Source organism: Aethalodelphis obliquidens, unplaced genomic scaffold (genome assembly GCF_003676395.1).
Source record: "Aethalodelphis obliquidens isolate GAN/ISIS:26980383/991018 unplaced genomic scaffold, ASM367639v1 scaffold57, whole genome shotgun sequence".
Taxonomy (NCBI): Eukaryota; Metazoa; Chordata; class Mammalia; order Artiodactyla; family Delphinidae; genus Aethalodelphis; species Aethalodelphis obliquidens.
This window is the reverse complement of record NW_020838001.1, coordinates 6,860,995-6,879,626: the sequence shown is the minus strand read 5'-3', so window position 1 is coordinate 6,879,626 and position 18,632 is coordinate 6,860,995. Positions and strand designations below refer to the sequence as shown.

The 18,632-nt window shown below is 39.8% G+C and overlaps 1 long non-coding RNA gene and 1 other non-coding gene across 2 annotated transcripts in view; one reads left to right on the top strand and one right to left on the bottom strand.

Annotated features, from left to right (window-relative positions):
* LOC113609560 (uncharacterized) overlaps positions 1 to 10,163 on the top strand; it is a 76,779-nt gene extending 66,616 nt beyond the window's left edge. The window contains exon 3 of the long non-coding RNA XR_003428681.1: positions 9,889 to 10,163. This is a non-coding gene — a long non-coding RNA (uncharacterized LOC113609560). The remainder of the gene's footprint in view (positions 1 to 9,888) is intronic.
* A 7,826-nt stretch (positions 10,164 to 17,989) lies between these two features.
* LOC113609633 (U6atac minor spliceosomal RNA) lies at positions 17,990 to 18,115 on the bottom strand. The gene has a single exon (XR_003428742.1). It is a non-coding gene; the product is annotated as a U6atac minor spliceosomal RNA (small nuclear RNA).
* Positions 18,116 to 18,632: the final 517 nt, after the last annotated feature.

Below are 18,632 nucleotides of genomic sequence, written 5' to 3'. Positions count from 1 at the left end.
TAAAATAAAGCGAATGTACTCATTACACAGCATATTAAATTCTGCAAATTACACCTGGCTGAACTCTAATATCTAGGGGAGCTTCCCTCCCTGGAATACACACTGCCTGCCTTCAGGGACCCTGTCCATTTTCTTTCTTCTTACAGCCAGTATTTTGCACATTGTAGGTACTCAAAACATATCCATTGACTAAATAAATGAATGGTGGCTACATATCACCACTTCTGTTCTGAAACTATTTCAGCCTGTTGAGAAAGCTTCTTGGCCATGTGAAGAATTACTGACTATGGAGAAAATGTTTTCATTCCTTAGTTGGCATTCAAGGCTTTCCACATTCTAGTTGTACCAATCCTGTAGTCGCCGTATACTACTTAGCAGGGAATCAGTGCAGGGTAGCAATTAAAGGTGAGTGTCGGTGTCCTTCTAAGTCCTGGTTCAAACCACAGCTCCATTTCCATTGGCTGTTCTGGTTTGAGAAAGTTACTCAGCCTCTCCCATCCTCAGTTTCTTCATCTATTAGAGAAAATAATAGCAAAAACTTTATCTGGTCCTTGTGAGGATTAAAGGTATTAGTATATGCACAGCCAGTATGTTGAACAGATATAAATGTGGTTGTAATCAAAATTCAATTTTATTTGCTCCTGTTGTCCTTTCCAATTTCCTTTTTTTTTTTTTTTTTGGTATAATATGGTTTTATACCAACACTGGCAAAAATTTAGGGGCCAAAGTGGAATCAACCTACTAGACCAGGCCAGGTTCAGGTTTGGGAAATAATCATTACTGAAAATTTCGTTTAGAAAGCTAACAGAAACTAGTCGTTAAGAACATGGGCTCCAAAGACAGATCAAGTTGGCTCGAATCATAATTCTGCCACGGATAGGTGGGACATGTTACTTAAGGTCACCATGCCTCAGTTTTCTCATCTGTAAAATGAGGTTAATAATAGTGTGCTTTTTATGAAGATAGAATGAGTTAATGTGCAGAGAACTTATAACTGTATGTGGGACACAGTAGACACTTTATCATGTTAGCCATTAATTTCCCCCAACAGAAAAGCATTTCTTTCCCATATGTGTTGTGTTCTTTTATTCTCTCATACCCACACATTCTAAACCAGAAATAATAATAATAATAGTAAATGAATAATAACAACACATGTAAACTGCACTTAACATGTCATTCACTATGCTAAGTGCTTTTCATACCGTTTCTCTTTTAACTTTCAGAACAAGTCTATGAGGTAGAAATAATTAGCCCAGAGTCTAATTTTTTACAGCAGACGAAACTATGATTCATTTACAGAAGAGGTAGGAATCTGTACATGGTACCAAAATGCAAGTAATGGATCTGGGATTTGAAGACTGGTTTCTCTGATTCCAAAGCCTCTCTTTTAATCGCTATGCTCCATTGCCTAAATCTTCAATTACAGATAACTGTTTAGAGTAAATTACAGTATAGGCACACAAGGGAACACTGTACAGTTATAGAAAGTAGTGTTATAGAAGTATGATTAGTTAAATGAAAAGAGGGACAAGGTATAATCTTTGAAAAAGAAACAGATTGCAAAATAGAATGCATATTCTGATAACGTTTTTCTTAAAAAATGCAAATATATGTGTACTCAGAAAAAAATGGAAGCTGTTTATAAAATGGTGAATAATGATCCTCTCTCAGTGAGGGGTTGGATATTATCTTTTAAACAGCTATTTTAAAAATAAACATTTATTCCACAGGAAACCCATTTTTCTTTAAATCATTTATTTTTGTATATGGCTGTGATGAAAATGCGTGTAGCCAAATAGAAGCATGCTTCAAAGAAACAGTTCAAAACTGGGAAAATGTTCATGATACAGCGGATATGCTATGAACACGCTCTTCACTATGATCCCAGTTTTGTTAATTTTTCAAAATCAATATTATTTTATATCTTACTAAGAGCAAAATATTATGTGTTGGAAATCTCTGGATATGGAATTCTGAGTTATTTTTTTCTCACACTTTTTTTATACCTTTCTAATTTTCTGGAAATAATCGTAGAACAAAAGAGCTAATATTGTGTGTGTGCCTGTGTATGTGTGTATACTTATTTTGTGCTAGACAGTGTCCTAAATGCTTTCCATGCTTATGTCATTCAAGCCTACCATGGAGTAGATACTACAAATACATTTTATACTTGTGATAATTAAGGCTGAGACTAAGTAAATTGTTCAAGATCATGTAGCTAATATGTGACAGAGCCAGAATTTTAACTCAATCTATAAAAACCAAAAGCCTAGTCCACAAAATGTTTGATTATTTCCTTTCCCCCAATGCACTGTTATCCTGGTTTAAAAAAAAAAACAAAAGTGGGTCCCTTTGGAGAAGACTGGGAGAAAGATTAACAGTATATAATATTTGACTGAGATAAGGGATGCCCAGATGGCTAGTGAAACATTGTTCCGGTGCCTACTAGGGTGTTTCTGGAAGAGATTATTAGCATTTGAATCAACAGACTGAATAAGCAGCATCACTCTCACTGTCGCAGGTGGACATCACTCAATCCATTGAAATCCCAAATAGAATTAAAAAGGTGGAGGAAGGGCAATTTCACTCTTTCACCTTGAACTGAGACATCCTTCTTCTCCTGCCCTCAGGCATTGGCACTCCTGGTTGATAGGTTTTCAGGCCCAGACTAGGATTTATAGCATCTGCACTGATTCTCAGGCCTTTGGATTTGGAGTGAATTATACCATCGGCTTTCCTGGTTCTCTAGCTTACAGACAGCAGACGGTGGGAATTCTCAGCTTCCATAACTAAATGAACCAATTCCTATAATAAACCTCCTCTTAATGTATCCATATATATATATGGATATATATTATATATATATCCATATATATATACGGATATATATATATATCCATATATATCCTATTGGTTTTGTTTCTCTGGTGAACCCTGCCTAATACATGGAGGCTATGAAGTCTAAGATCAAGGGAGCAGCAGATGAGGTATCTGGTGACAGCCCATTTCCTGGCTTGAAGATGGCCACCTCTTCATTATATCCTCACCTGGCACAGAGCAGAGAGCAGAAGCTCGGGAGTCTTTTCTTACAAGAGCAGTGCCCCCGTTCTTCAGGGTTCTGCCCTCATGACCTAATTACTTCCCAACGGCCTCACCACCAACTGCCATCAGATTGGGGGTTAGGATTTCAACATATGAATTCCGAGAGGACACAAACATTGATTTCATAGCAGGGGGTAAGTGGGGGGAGTTAAGCTGATGTGAGAGGTTGTACATCTGTGTCTGTGCAATTAGTACACCCCCAAATGCACCTCAGATGGCAAATCTGCTTTGGGGAATAAGTGGACAGGGGCTGAAATATATAAATCTACTTTGAAACATACTAGTTAACAACTACACATACATATCTACTACGGGTAGCCCCAGTTTATTAGGACTTGCATTCCTTTTTTTTTTTTTGGCCGTGCGGCATGTGGGATCTTAGTTCCCCGACCAGGGATCGAACCTGCACCCCCCGCAGTGGAAGCTCAGAGTCTTAACCACTGGACCGCCAGGGATGTCCCTTGCATTCTTTAATCTATATATACTTTTGAGTGGGTGTTAAAGTTTCAGATGAAGTCTGACAAGCATTGTCCACAGCGTTTCTCCAGTTAGTAAGCTGAATAGTTGTCTATCAAGGAAACGTACCCTATTCTCCTTTCAAAAGAGAAGAATTTAACGAGTGGCAGTATTTTTTTTTTTTTTTTTTTGGTATGTGAGAAATACTTAAGTGGATCTGCCACACCTTAATTTCAATCCAGATTGTGTGTTATTTTTATATTGTTTCAAAACCACACAGGTGCCATTTCTCAAAATGAGTTGTAACATAATTACTCATCGGTGACTAAGAAAACTTCTCTTCGTCTTCCTTCCCCTACATAAAGGTTGACATTCATTTTAATAGAGCACAATTTTGAGACTTGGTTTTTAAGTTTCCTAATTGCATGTGCAAATAAATGGTACACTTCTGGTAAATCAAATAATGAAAACAGGAAATGTTGGTTTACCTCAGACTAAGATAAACATCATTATGGTTCTCTTATTTCCCTTGAAAGTCTATGGCCAAATTATAGCACTTAAAGTGGCCAGCAATATTTCAGCACCTCAATTAAGGAAAATGCTTGGATTGAGAAACACAATGAATATCTTACAGTCCTAGTTGGCTTAGATTGGAGATAAGAATCCTTCCATCCATGCAGTTCTTTGCAGAGTTCTTTCATGTAATAATGTGGTCCTTCCATTACCTTCAGCATCAGAGAAATGGATTTTTATGTCCATGTTTTATAGAAATCAAAACGGACATTGTGAGTGATTAAGGTACTAGCTGAAGGTCACATAGCTAATAAATGATGGAGCACAGAGTCAAACATAGGTACGCAGATTGGAAGTCCACAGCTCATTTTGTGTCCCCAACACCCCTCCCACTTTAGATGGGGTAGATGCAGTAATAAACCAGACACATCCAATTGTAAGAGACAGAAAAACCCAGCCCAACCTGGCTAAAGCCAAAAAGGGGAATCAACTACCTAAGTAATTTTAGAGGCCACAGGTAAGACTGCTCTAAGACTGGACTTGATTAGAGGCAGAAATCCTATCATCACAAATACATTTCTCTCCATCTCTCCTCACTTTGTTGGCATTAGTTTCAGGTTCAAAGTGGAGGCGCCTAGCCAGTCCAGAGCAAAACAGATAACACGCTTCCCGAAGTATTAGCATAAAGCCCAGGATTCTCTGAGATTGGATGACTTGGATCATGTGCCCACCCCTGGACTCATCACATTGGTCAGAGAGGTGAAATCACACTGATTAGCCAGACCTAGGGGTCCATCCAAACCGTGGGGATTGAAAGTGGAAGAGTAGTTCCCCCAAAGTTTCAGGGTGCTGTTACAAAGAGGATGATGAATAGTAGACCCTCAAAACAGCAGATACCCACCATTACAAAGTTAAAAGAGACTGAGACCGTCTTACCTGACCCCTGCTGACATCCCCAGAAAGTCTTTTTTTCCTTTTTTTTAATTAAAGCACATTAAACAGCAATTACATTGCAATATGAAAATTTGTAATTGATCAATTAATTAATCTGCTACTATTTCTGGTTAAATGCCTTTCAGTTATACTGTTTTTACTGTATCCTCCCTGGCAGGCTTCTGGAATAGGAAGCAGGCTGATTCAGGTTCAAATCACAGCTCTGCCAGTTTCCTAGACTTGGACAAATTTATCAGCTTCTCTGGGTCACAATTCCTTCTCTTCATTTGTAAAGTGGAGATAAAAAGAATACTCATCCCATGGCGCTGTTGGGAGAATTAGAGATAATGCATAGAAACTGGCATGTATTAGTGCGCAATGATGTTTGATGTGGTTATTGCTGATGTGTAGTTATTGTCATCAATACCCATAGCTGTCACCTCACACTGGTCAGAGTGGCCGTCATCAAAAAATCCACAAACAATAAATGCTGGAGAGGGTGTGGAGAAAAGGGAACCCTCCTGCACTGTTGGTGGGAATGTAAATTGTTACAGCCACTGTGGAGAACAGTATGGAGGTTCCTTAAAAAACTAAAAATAGAGCTACCATATGACCCAGCAATCCCATTCCTGGGCATATATCCAGACAAAACCATAATTTGAAAGGAGGCATGCACCCCGATGTTCATTGTAGCACTATTCACAATAAACAGGACATGGAAGCAACCTACATGTCCATCTACAGAGGAATGGGTAAAGAAGATGTGGTACATGTATACAATGGGATATTACTCAGCCATAAAAAGGAATGAAATAATGCCATTTGCAGCAACATGGATGGACCTAGAAATTCATACAGAGTGAAGTAAGTCAGAAAGAGAAAGACAAATATCATATAATATCTCATACGTGGAATCTAAAACAATGGTACAGATAAACTTATTTGCAAAGCAGAAATCGAGTCACAGATGTAGAAAACAAACTTATGGTTACCAAGGGGGGGAAGGAGAGAGTGTAGGATGTATTGGGAATTAGGACTGACATACATACACCACTATGTATAAAATAGATAACTAATGAGAACCTACTGTATAGCACAAGGAACCCTACTCAATGCTCTGTGGTGACCTAAATGGGAAGGAAATCTAAAAAAGAGTGGATATATGTATATGTATAACTGATTCACTTTGCTGTACAGCAGAAACTAACACAACATTGTAAAGCAACTATATTCCAATAAAAATTAATTAAATTAAAAAACATAAATAAAGGTCAGTGGAGGAATAAAAAAATACCCGTAGCTGACGGGCACAGTTCCTAAGACTTAATAAGCGATCAATGAATGCTTTATCCCCTCTACCCAGGCCTCTCCTTACCTAGCATCCCACCAAGACCCAAGAAAGAATAGGTTCAAACACTCTCTTTTACACTGCATTCAGGTCAATAATCACAAAAAGAAGCCTTCACAGGTTGGTGTGTGTGAAGTCCACACCCCTGGCTATTTGACCACAGTTCTAATTGCTCCCTATAATGCTTTTAGAAAATAATTACTTTCTTGTAAACAAACTTTGCACTTGGCAAAAAGAGAAATCAATCTTGTATTCTGAATGCCTAAGCTCTTCCCAATATACAGGACAATGCTCAGAATGGAAACAAACATAAACAACAGCAACAGAAAATGCAGAAGACTCGATATGGAGCACAGCAATTCTGCACCTCTGGGAAATTAGAGACACAGCCTCTTTTTAATCTAATCTCTCTTTGACTCTAAAGATCAGCTTCATCTGCTTTGTTCCTATGAAAAATTTCAGTTACAGTCAATTAATTTTCCTGACACCATGTAAATATGACCCTTGTCCCTGCTCTTACTTGCAACTGTAAATTTGGTCATAAATACTTGCGTACAAATGTTAAACAAATACTCTGGGGGGAAGAAGAGGCAAGGGAGGTTGACTCTAGCTGTCTAAGCAAGTTATATCGATGACCAGCTTGGGATCATGTCCTTGACCTTTGAAAATCCCCATTGCCTGCGCTACCAGGCATCTCCAATTAAGCCAGGTTTTGTGCAGCTGTGGTTGAATGTCAAGTGGATAAACAGACTCAAAGCAGGAATTGACGCTGGATGCTCCCATATTAATGTGACAATATCAGATTTATTTTGGCATTGTTCTTAGTACTCTGGATGTACATAGAACTTCATGAAACACTTCAACTGTATCTTGTCATTCACTCTTAAAAACCCATTAAAGTTGTTTATTGTGTTCATTTCCTTGGAGATGGAAGTAGTAGTTCAGTGAGGTTGAATTAAGTAGTCCAAGGTAAGTTTGCTTGTAAGGAAGGAAGCCAGGCAAAAGCAAGTATGGAGTCAGTTTAGTATAATTAACAGAGTGAATTTGGGAGCTGGGCTCTCCCTGTGTAGTCTGGAGAATGTTAGTTAACATTCTAAGCCTCAGTTTCCACCTTCATAAATGATTGTACTGAGGCCTGTCAAGGATTGAAAGTGAGCTAATACATACAGGGCATCGATGATAGTGCTTAGTTCACAGGAATGGTCATTGTAACACCACTGCAATACATGAGGCTTCTCGTATTAGTTATTCTTTTCATCCTCATCCTAGAATTTTTTATGAAATGCATTTTCTTTTTCTGTAGTCAACAACATATGTGTATAGTCCCTAGCATGAGCATTTTCTATAGAGAAATGAAAATAATTCTTTTTATATCTCTAGCAAAAATATAGTCTCTTAAACTAGTTATTAGTTCATGATGATAGACAAGATGATAGACAAAAGTCTGTAGCACTCACATAACTATTACATTTGAGACCAGGTTTTCTGAGATTATTTGTGTAGGTATTTGCTTAATCTGCATTGAAAATTGTTTCCTTCCAAGACAAGCATGTTTGAAATAGCTGAAGAAATACGTGTAGAGTCTCCTAGATTATTGACTTGAAAAAAATGTTTAAATGTCGAATATCTTCCTGAAAGCTTTCTGACAGCATGACAAGTTAAAATTTTCACAAAACAGTTTGGCCTCTAAAATGATCAGTTGCAAAATGCCAAAAGTAATCAGGAGGGATGATTCATGACTTCTACACCTGTTCAGAGGTGGATAGAACCAACAGTGGGTGGCAGTTACATCAAAGCAGCCATTTGGACTCTCCTCCTCCTTGGCCAATTAACTCTAAAAAAGATCCTTTGAGTTTGTGAGAAAAATGACTTAGGCCTAACTCGAAAATTTGCAGGTTGGCATACATAGGTATATATTGCAATGTTCTGATCATTAGGGAAAAGAGAGAGAGAAAGACTGTAAATAAGTTGGCTTTAACAAAGCTGGCCATTTTCCAAGAGCCAACTCATTACTTTTAGGGGTTCTCAAAGCATGGCACATGGCTCACCTTTACAAAACTCACTCAAGATACTTAATAAAGACTCAGATTCCAGGGTTTGGCCTCTGATGTACTAAATTGGAATCTTGGAGCACAGGGCCCTGAATCTTCATTTCCAAAAAGAACTCCAAGTGAGATTGTGCACATTACATTATAGTCACTGGCTCTGAGGCACAAAACAGAGCAGACATTAACCGCAGAATGTGTTGAATAAACTTATGTGCACATATGCAGTTTTTTTCCTAATTATTCAGTTTTTTAAAAGTCAGTGTTTAGTTGGATTTCAGTACATAATTGCTCAGATTCTTTTCTACATATGTCTCTTCTCCTTGCATACACAGTCCCAGGTTTTGTCCTAACCTAGCTCTCAGTAAGAGAAAATTATAAGGACCATAGCAGGATGTGCAATGTGGAGAGCTGAATCCCTCGTTGCAACGGTCCAATCTGTTGGAAACCAGGGGAGTCAAGAGTCAAGGGTTTTTCCTCTCCTGCTGGTAGCAGTTTTCTACTCTTACTTCTCATATATTCATGGTCCTCAGCTCAGTCATTTAGAAAATGGGATTAGAAATAAAATTCCTGAGTCTGCTTGTAGTTACTTAAGCAAGTCACTAGGCAAGCATGGTAAAATCTTTTTACACTTCTCATTTTAGCAAGGTAAGGATTCTTGGGTATCCTGAAAACACAAGCACTCATGAGTGTGTGCACATACAGACACACACACGACTTTGAGATGTCCAATCATAAAATTTTTTTAATGTACATTATATTGCTATAACATACTACATATAATTATGCGGTATATAGTATAATTATATCACTATATAATATATAATTACATGTTATACATTATGATTAATTATACATCCCATATATACCTGAAAAAAAGACAATTTTCCTCCATCTTATATTTTAAAGTTCCTTCATACTTCATCCAGCTATTCCACAGGGGGCCCCAAAATGTGAAACTGAAGTAATTCTTCTAATGACATTAAGGGGTAGCATGTTCTTCCTCATTCTTGCTTATTAGAAGCAATAATGTTTGCCCCATCCTAACACAGAACGTAGAATGCCCTTTGCTCTCCCTTAATTAAAAATGAAATTCATTTTTTCCAAATCACGAAATTAACACAAGAAGAGAAATTAAATTAAATCTGTGCTGTGCAACTAAGTAAAAAAAATTTTTTTCACATTATTTCTCTAGAGTTAATGAAAGGTTAACTGTGCAACAAGGAACCCTCCTTCCGTCTATAAAGATGCTCCATGGAATTATGGGGCCGTTCTCCAAAGGCTGGGTTGGGGGAACCCTGGGAGGCTCAGGAGAGGCTACTGCTGCCTGAAGCTTTTCAGCCAAGCCCCCTGAAAGCATCCTACCCTCATCTCATATTCCAAGTCATAACAGGTGCCTAGCATGGGATAGAGGGAACTGAGGTTTGTTGAATGTATTTAATGCATCTATAATGTAACAGACATATGTGTTGTTTCATTTAATCCTAGTAACTGCCCTACCAGAGAGTTATGAGTATCTCCTTGATGATATGAAAATCGAAGGAGGCTAAGCTATTGTTACTTTCCCAAGATCACAAAGCTGGTAAGTGACCGGAAACAGTTCATCCCAGGTTGGCCTGACCAGGACTTAGCTGCCCATTCTGTCATGGGGGCTCTAAATCTGAGACACTGCATGCTCCGGCCATCACCTTCCTCAGTGTCCTCATGTTGGGCCACACTACCTTTTACTCCTCACTTTCTTTTTTTTTTCTTTTTTTAACATCTTTATTGGGGTATAATTGCTTTACAATGGTGTGTTAGTTTCTGCTTTATAACAAAGTGAATCAGCTATACATATGTTCCCATATCTCTTCCCTCCTGCATCTCCCTCCCTCCCACCCTCCCTATCCCACCCCTCCAGGCGGTCACAAAGCACCGAGCTGATCTCCCTGTGCTATGTGGCTCCTTCCCACTAGCTATCTACCTTATGCTTGGTAGTGTATATATGTCCATGCCTCTCTCTTGCTTCGTCACAGCTCACCCCTCCCCCTCCCCATATCCTCAAGTCCATTCTCTAGTAGGTCTGTGTCTTTATTCCTGTCTTACCCCTAGGTTCCTCACGACATTTTTTTCCCTTAAATTCCGTATATATGTGTTAGCATACGGTATTTGTCTCTCTCTTTATGACTTACTTCACTCTGTATGACAGACTCTAGGTCTATCCACCTCATTACAAATAGCTCAATTTCGTTTCTTTTTATGGCTGAGTAATATTCCATTGTATGTATGTGCCACATCTTCTTTATCCATTCATCCGATGATGGACACTTAGGTTGTTTCCATCTCTGGGCTATTGTAAATAGAGCTGCAATGAACATTTTGGTACGTGACTCTTTTTGAATTATGGTTTTCTCAGGGTATATGCCCAGTAGTGGGACTGCTGGGTCATATGGTAGTTCTATTTGTAGTTTCTTAAGGAACCTCGATACTGTTCTCCACAGTGGCTGTATCAATTTACATTCCCACCAACAGTGTAAGAGGGTTCCCTTTTCTCCACACCCTCTCCAGCATTTATTGTTTCCAGATTTTTTGATGATGGCCATTATGACTGGTGTGAGATGATATCTCATTGTAGTTTTGATTTGCATTTCTCTAATGATTAATGATGTTGAGCATTCTTTCATGTGTTTGTTGGCACTCTGTATATCTTCTTTGGAGAAATGTCTATTTAGGTCTTCTGCCCATTTTTGGATTGGGTTGTTTGTTTTTTTGTTATTAAGCTGCATGAGCTGCTTATAAATTTTGGAGATTAATCCTTTGTCAGTTGCTTCATTTGCAAATATTTTCTCCCATTCTGAGGGTTGTCTTTTGGTCTTGTTTATGGTTTCCTTTGCTGCGCAAAAGCTTTGAAGTTTCATTAGGTCCCATTTGTTTATATTTCCATTTCTCTAGGAGGTGGGTCAAAAAGGACCTTGCTGTGATTTATGTCATAGAGTGTCCTGCCTATGTTTTCCTCTAAGAGTTTGATAGTTTCTGGCCTTACATTTAGGTCTTTAATCCATTTTGAGCTTATTTTTGTGTATGGTGTTAGGGAGTGATCTAATCTCATACTTTTACATGTAGCTGTCCAGTTTTCCCAGCACCACTTATTGAAGAGGCTGTCCTTTCTCCACTGTACATTCCTGCCTCCTTTGTCAAAGATAAGGTGACCATATGTGCGTGGGTTTATCTCTGGGCTTTCTATCCTGTTCCATTGATCTATCTTTCTGTTTTTGTGCCAGTACCATACTGTCTTGATTACTGTAGCTTTGTAGTATAGTCTGAAGTCAGGGAGCCTGATTCCTCCAGTTCCTTCTTTCGTTCTCAAGATTGCTTTGGCTATTCGGGGTCTTTTGTGTTTCCATACAAATTGTAAAATTTTTTGTTCTAGTTCTGTGAAAAATGCCAGTGGTAGTTTGATAGAGATTGCATTGTATCTGTAGATTGCTTTGGGTAGTAGAGTCATTTTCACAATGTTGATTCTTCCAATCCAAGAACATGGTATATCTCTCCCATCTATTTGTATCATCTTTAATTTCTTTCTCAGTGTCTTATAATTTTCTGCATACAGGTCTTTTGTCTCCTTAGGTAGGTTTATTCCTAGATATTTTATTCTTTTTGTTGCAATGGTAAATGGGAGTCTTTTCTTGATTTCACTTTCAGATTTTTCATCCTTAGTGTATAGGAATGCCAGAGATTTCTGTGCATTAATTTTGTATCCTGCTACTGTACCAAATTCATTGATTAGCTCTAGTAGTTTTCTGGTAGCAGCTTTAGGATTCTCTATATATAGTATCATGTCATCTGCAAAGAGTGACAGCTTTACTTCTTCTTTTCCCTTTTATTTCCTTTTCTTCTCTGATTGCTGTGGCTAAAACTTCCAAAACTATGTTGAATAAGAGTGGTGAGAGTGGGCAACCTTGTCTTCTTCCTGATCTTAGTGGAAATGCTTTGAGTTTTTCACCATTGAGGACGATGTTGGCTGTGGGTTTGTCATATATGTCCTTTATTATGTTGAGTAAAGTTCCCTCTATGCTTACTTTCTGCAGGGTTTTTATCATAAATGGGTGTTGAATTTTGTCGAAAGCTTTCTCAGCATCTATTGAGATGATCATATAGTTTTTCTCCTTCAATTTGTTAATATGGTGTATCACGTTGATTGATTTGCGTATATTGAAGAATCCTTGCATTCCTGGAATAAACCCCACCTGATCATGGTGTATGATCCTTTTAATGTGCTGTTGGATTCTGTTTGCTAGTATTGTGTTGAGGATTTTTGCATCTATGTTCATCAGTGATATTGGCCTGTAGTTTTCTTTTTTTGTGACATCCTTGTCTGGTTTTGGTATCAGGGTGATGGTGGCCTCGTAGAATGAGTTTGGGAGTGTTCCTCCCTCTGCTATATTTTGGAAGAGTTTGAGAAGGATAGGTGATAGCTCTTCTCTAAATGTTTGATAGAATTCGCCTGTGAAGCCATCTGGTCCTGGGCTTTTGCTTGTTGGAAGATTTTTAATCACAGTTACAATTTCAGTGCTTGTGATTGGTCTGTTTATATTTTCTATTTATTCCTGATTCAGTCTTGGCAGGTTGTGCCTTTCTAAGAATTTGTCCATTTCTTCCAGGTTGTCCATTTTATTGGCATAGAGTTGCTTGTAGTAATCTCTCATGATCTTTTGTATTTCTGCAGTGTCAGTTGTTACTTCTCCTTTTTCATTTCTAATTCTATTGATTTGAGTCTTCTCCCTTTTTTTCTTGATGAGTCTGGCTAATGGTTTATCAATTTTGTTTATCCTTTCAAAGAACCAGCTTTTAGTTTTATTGATCTTTGCTATCATTTCCTTCATTTCTTTTGCATTTATTTCTGATCTGATTTTTATGATTTCTTTCCTTCTGCTAACTTTGGGGTTTTTTTGTTCTTCTTTCTCTAATTGCTTTAGGTGCAAGGTTAGGTTGTTTATTCGAGATGTTTCCTGTTTCTTAAGGTAGGATTGTATTGCTATAAACTTCCCTCTTAGAACTGCTTTTGCTGCATCCCATAGATTTTGGGTCGTCGTGTCTCCATTGTCATCTGTTTCTAGGTAATTTTTGATTTCCTCTTTGATTTCTTCAGTGATCACTTCGTTATTAAGTAGTGCATTGTTTAGCCTCCATGTGTTTGTATTTTTTACAGATCTTTTCCTGTAATTGATATCTAGTCTCATAGCGTTGTGGTCGGAAAAGATACTTGATACAATTTCAATTTTCTTCAATTTACCAAGGCTTGATTTGTGACCCAAGATATGATCTATCCTGGAGAATGTTCCATGAGCACTTGAGAAAAATGTGTATTCTGTTGTTTTTGGATGGAATGTCCTATAAATATCTATTAAGTCCATCTCGTTTTATGTATCATTTAAAGCTTGTGTTTCCTTATTTATTTTCATTTTGGATTACCTGTCCATTGGTGAAAGTGGGGTTTTAAAGTCCCCTACTATGAATGTGTTACTATCGATTTCCCCTTTTATGGCTGTCAGTATTTGCCTTATGTATTGAGGTGCTCCTATGTTGGGTGCATAAATATTTACAATTGTTATATCTTCTTCTTGGATCGATCCCTTGATCATTATGTAGTGTCCTTCTTTGTCTCTTCTAATAGTCTTTGTTTTAAAGTCTATTTTGTCTGATATGAGAATTGCTACTCCAGCTTTCTTTTGGTTTCCATTTGCATGAAATACCTTTTTCCATCCCCTTACTTTCAGTCTGTATGTGTCTCTAGGTCTGAAGTGGGTCTCTTGTAGACAGCAAATATATGCGTCTTGTTTTTGTATCCATTCAGCCAATCTGTGTCTTTTGGTGGGAGCATTTAGTCCATTTACATTTAAGGTAATTATCAATATGTGTGTTCCCATTCCCATTTTCTTAATTGTTTTGGGTTTGTTATTGTAGGTCTTTTCCTTCTTTTGTGTTTCTTGCCTAGAGAAGTTCCTTTAGCAGTTGTTGTAGAGCTGGTTTGGTGTTGGGTAATCTTGGTTGCAGGTTTTTCTCCTTCAACACGTTCAATATGTCCTGCCAGTCCCTTCTGGCTTGCAGAGTTTCTGCTGAAAGATCAGCTGTTAACCTTATGGGGATTCCCTTGTGTGTTATTTGTTGTTTTTCCCTTGCTGCTTTTAATATGTTTTCTTTGTATTTAATTTTTGACAGTTTGATTAATATGTGTCTTGGCGTATTTCTCCTTGGATTTATCCTGTATGGGACTCTCTGTGCTTCCTGGACTTGATTAACTATTTCCTTTCCCATATTAGGGAAGTTTTCACTATAATCTCTTCAAATATTTTCTCAGTCCCTTTCTTTTTCTCTTCTTCTTCTGGAACCCGTATAATTCGAATGTTGGTGCGTTCAGTGTTGTCCCAGAGGTCTCTGAGACTGTCCTCAGTTCTTTTCATTCTTTTTTCTTTATTCTGCTGTGCAGTAGTTATTTCCACTATTTTATCTTCCAGGTCACTTATCCGTTCTTGTGCCTCAGTTATTCTGCTATTGATCCCATCTAGAGTGTTTTTCATTTCATTTATTGTGTTGTTCATCATTGTTTGTTTCATCTTTAGTTCTGCTAGGTCCTTGTTAACTGATTCTTGCATTTTGTCTATTCTATTTCCAAGATTTTGGATCATCTTTACTATCATTATTCTGAATTCTTTTTCAGGTAGACTGCCTATTTCCTCTTCATTTGTTAGGTCTGGTGGGTTTTTATCTTGCTCCTTCATCTGCTGTGTGTTTTTCTGTCTTCTCATTTTGCTTATCTTACTGTGTTTGGGGTCTCCTTTTTGCAGGCTGAAGGTTCGTAGTCCTGTTGTTTTTTGTGTCTGTCCCCAGTGGCTAAGGTTGGTTCAGTGGGTTGTGTAGGCTTCCTGGTGGAGGGTACTAGTGCCTGTGTTGTGGTGGATGAGGCTGGATCTTGTCTTGCTGGTGGGCGGGTCCACATCTGGTGGTGTGTTTTGGGGTGTCTGTAGACTTACTATGATTTTGGGCAGCCTCTCTGCTAATGGGTGGGGTTGTGTTCCTGTCTTGCTAGTTGTTTGGCATAGGATGTCCAGCACTGTAGCTTGCTGGTCATTGAGTGAAGCTGGGTGCTGGTGTTGAGATGGAGATCTCTGGGAGATTTTCGCTGTTTGATATTATGTGCAGCTGGGAGGCCTCTTGTGGACCAGTGTCCTGAAGTTGGCTCTCCCACCTCAGAGGCACAGCACTGACTCCTGGCTGCAGCACCAAGAGCCTTTCATCCACAGGGCTCCTTAATTTGGGATGATTCGTTGTCTATTCATGTATTCCACAGATGCAGGGTACATCAAGTTGATTGTGGCACTTTAATCCGCTGCTTCTGAGGCTGCTGGGAGAGATTTCCCTTTCTCTTCTTTGTTCTCACAGCTCCCAGGGGCTCAGCTTTGGATTTGGCCCTGCCTGTGCGTGTAGGTTGCCGGAGGGCGTCTGTTCTTTGCTCAGACAGGATGGGGTTAAAGGAGCCGCTGATTCGGAGGCTCTGGCTCACTCAGGCCGGGGGTAGGGAGGGTCACGGCGTGCGGGGCGGGCCTGCAGCGGCAGAGGCCGGCGTGACGTTGCTAGCCTGAGGCGTGCTGTGCGTTCTCCCAGGGGAGTTGTCCCTGGATCCCAGGACCCTGGCAGAGGCGGGCTGCACTGGCTCCCCGGAAGGGGGTGTGGACAGTGACCTGTGCTCGCACACAGGCTTCTTGGTGGCGGCAGCAGCGGCCTTAGCGTCTCATGTCTGTCTCTGGGGTCCGCACTTTCAGCCACGGCTCGCGCCCGTCTCTGGAGCTCTCTTAAGCAGCGTTCTTAATCCCCTCTCCTCGTGCACCAGGAAACAAAGAGGGAAGAAAAAGTCTCTTGCCTCTTGGGCAGGTCCAGACCTTTCCCCGGACTCCCTCCCGGCTAGCCGCGGCGCACTAACGCCCTGCAGGCTGTGTTCACGCCACCAACCTCAGTCCTCTCCCGGCGCTCCGACAGAAGCCGGAGCCTCAGCTCCCAGCCCTGCCTGCCCCGTCGACAAGCCTCTCAACTGGTGAGTGCCGGTCGGCCCCGATCCTCTGCGCTGGAATCTCTCCGCTTTGCCCTCCGCACCCCTGTTGCTGTGCTCTCCTCCACGTTTCCGAAGCTCCCCGACTCCGCCACCCGCAGTCTCCGCCCGCGAAGGGGCTTCCTAGTGTGTGGACACTTTTCCTCCTTCACAGCTCCTTCCCGCTGGTGCAGGACCCGTCCCTATCCTTTTGTCTCTATTTTTTTTTCTTTTGCCCTAACCAGGTACGTGGGGGGTTCCTTGCCTTTTGGGAGGTCTGAGGTCTTCTGCCAGCGTTCAGTAGGTGCTCCGTAGGAGTTGTTCCACACGTACGTGTATTTCTGGTGTATCTGTGGGGAGGAAGGTGATCTCCGAGTCTTACTCTTCCGCCATCTTCTGTTTCTAGATTTTTTGATGATGGCCATTGTGATGGTATGAGATGATATCTCATTGTAGTTTTGATTTGCATTTCTCTAACGATTAATGATGTTGAGCATTCTTTCATGTGTTTGTTGGCAGTCTGTATATCTTCTTTGGAGAAATGTCTATTTAGGTCTTCTGCCCATTTTTGGATTGGGTTGTTTGTTCTTTTGTTATTGAGCTGCATGAGCTGCTTATAAATTTTGGAGATTAATCCTTTGTCAGTTGCTTCATTTGCAAATATTTTCTCCCATTCTGAGGGTTGTCTTTTGGTCCTGTTTATGGTTTCCTTTGCTGTGCAAAAGCTTTGAAGTTTCATTAGGTCCCATTTGTTTATTTTTGTTTTTCTTTCCATTTCTCTAGGAAGTGGGTCAAAAAGGATCTTGCTGTGATTTATGTCATAGAGTGTTCTGCCTATGTTTTCCTCTAACAGTTTGATAGTTTCTGGCCTTACATTTAGGTCTTTAATCCATTTTGAGCTTATTTTTGTGTATGGTGTTAGGGAGTGATCTAATCTCATACTTTTACATGTAGCTGTCCAGTTTTCCCAGCACCACTTATTGAAGAGGCTGTCCTTTCTCCACTGTACATTCCTGCCTCCTTTGTCAAAGATAAGGTGACCATATGTGCGTGGGTTTATCTCTGGGCTTTCTATCCTGTTCCATTGATCTATGTATCTTTCTGTTTTTGTGCCAGTACCATTACTCCTCACTTTCTCGTCCAAGAATTGGCAAACTAAGGCCAAATTCAGCCTGCTGACTGTTCTTACAAATAAAGTTTTATTGGCACACAGCCACCCCATTCATTTACAGTACGTATTTTCTATGCCTGCTTTTGCTCTGCAACTACAGAGTTGAGTAGTTGAGATAGACAGGGCTGCTGCACAGCCCATAAAGATTAGAACATTTATTATCTGGCTTTTAAATAATTTCTCCATTTTATTCCGATATGTACTAATATGCAATATGCTTTACATAACTCTAAATACATCTAACATTTTCTTCTAACACAGTATTTTTTTTAACATCTTTATTGGAGTATAATTGCTTTACATTGTTGCGTTAGTTGCTCCTGTATAACAAAGTGAATCAGCTATACGTATACATATAAAAACAGTGGTTAGATGCCATGAAGTAGGTAGCAATGCCTTAACTGTATGCACGTTGTCAGGCCCCAGGGCCTCTTCCATCCTTGTCAAGGGGGGTGCTAACCTTCTCTCCTTTCATACAACACTGTTATCTGGCTTTTTACAGAAGTAGTTTGCCAGTCCCTGCTCTTCTCATATTGGCCTCCTCTCTGCCCCAAGATCAGGCCAGTCCTTTTCTCTTGCTTTAATCCTCCCCAAATGCTACTCCTGTTGCCTGGAGTCACTTTCCCTGTATCTTCCTGTGGGGACTCTTGCTCATCTTTCAGGCCTTGCTTCAAATGTCATTTCCCTCAGGGAACTCCGCTGAGCATCCCAGCTAAGCAGTCCTAACTTCATTCCTTGACCTCGTTGTTGTATGTGTTTATGTACGTTTTTGCGTCGCCAGCCCTAGAATGGAGCTCCCCATTGGTAAGGATGGTATCTATTCATTCATCTCTCACACCCAAGGTCTAGCAGACTTTCTGTCATGGAGCAGATGCTCATATAACAAATGAACATTCTAGAAGAAATTCAGCAGAAGATAAACTGTAGCCAGGAATCTTCTCTCTGACTTACTCCAGGAAAGCTCTTCCCTGTTTAAAATGAGAAATACTCTTTTTAGAA